Source organism: Octopus bimaculoides, chromosome 28 (genome assembly GCF_001194135.2).
Source record: "Octopus bimaculoides isolate UCB-OBI-ISO-001 chromosome 28, ASM119413v2, whole genome shotgun sequence".
Taxonomy (NCBI): domain Eukaryota; kingdom Metazoa; phylum Mollusca; class Cephalopoda; order Octopoda; family Octopodidae; genus Octopus; species Octopus bimaculoides.
The window spans coordinates 15,006,810-15,008,127 of NC_069008.1; the positions used below are offsets into that span (position 1 = coordinate 15,006,810).

General features: G+C 31.7%; 1 protein-coding gene across 1 annotated transcript in view; it reads left to right on the forward strand.

Annotated features, from left to right (window-relative positions):
* The first annotated feature begins 692 nt into the window (after nucleotides 1–692).
* The window catches only part of LOC106873065 (zinc finger protein 271), a 36,953-nt gene continuing 36,327 nt past the window's right edge, over nucleotides 693–1,318 (forward strand). The window contains exon 1 of the mRNA XM_052977788.1: nucleotides 693–879. The gene's annotated coding sequence lies outside the window, so the exon portion shown is untranslated. The remainder of the gene's footprint in view (nucleotides 880–1,318) is intronic.

The window sequence follows — 1,318 nt, forward strand, 5'->3', positions numbered from 1 at the left end:
AAAGTGTTTAAAAATTCACAACTGCTGTTTCGGCAGCGTTTTATTGATGAATACTTCGATCACATCATCATGACAAAAATCTGGAATTTTAAAAAATAATATAGGTAATCTTCCAGTTTCGGGAGGTAAAAAAAGTAAATAAAAATACAAGGGAAATAACTTAACGTCTTACTATCCGTACTACTCTGAAATGTGGGTTTTTTTTTTAGCTGTTTATAAATAAATCACACACGTGATTGAAGTTACCTGTTTATATATAAATCACACACGCGATTGAATATCATAGTACTGGCTGCACAACAACTTATGATAACGTTCCAGTATAGGGAAATAATGGTCAAACTAAAGCGTTTGACCCGAGCTCAAAAAAAAAAAAATGTCTAATAGGTGTAAAACAACTTGCTGTGAACGAATATAAAGAAAAAAATGCGCGCTCGCGAACGGGTGGGGTGAAGAGAGTACGGATAATACTAGTAAGACGTTAAGTTATTTCCCTTGTATTTTTATTTACTTTTTTTACCTCCCGAAACTGGAAGATTACCATAATATATATACATGTCTCTGTGTGTGTATTTATATATGTATATCTATATGTCTATGTATTTCCACCCCACCAACATTTGACAAAATGTGTTGGTATGTTCACGTCCCAGTAAATTATAAGGTCAGCGAGACAGCAGAATTGTGAAAATTAAAGGGAAGTAACAAATGATAGCTACCGTAAACACTACGTATAAAACATGCGCATGTGCATTAAACGTACTTCCGTATTCATTTAAACGATATTAAATATCTCTTACTTAATTACCACACTTTTAATACATTCAATATACATAATGCTCGCATTTATAACAACACTATCCTTAATGAAACATTTCTGTAAGTACTAAACAATGAAACTATTCAATTTTTTTAATATTGAAAGCTTTCGGTTTATGAATGAGAGATGTCCATTATTTATGCACTATTTGGCTGTCATTTCTAGCTATGGATGAAAGATGTCTATGATTTGTGCAAGATTTGGCTGCTATTTCTAGCTATAGAAGCTACCTTCTACACTTCACCGTTGCCCCGTTAGTTTGTTGTCTGTTTGAGAAATATTCTCAAATACACTCCAATCACTGAAATGTTCAGAAACCAATACTTTATTGTAATTTATCGAATGCTTGTTTATTGGTATAGCTACCGATATATGCCCACCCCACTAGAAATTCATTTCCTCATAACTTTCTGAAAAATGGATATAAAAGAGACAAGAATATTCAATTCAGCCATGATGATATATATATATATATATATATATATATATATATATATA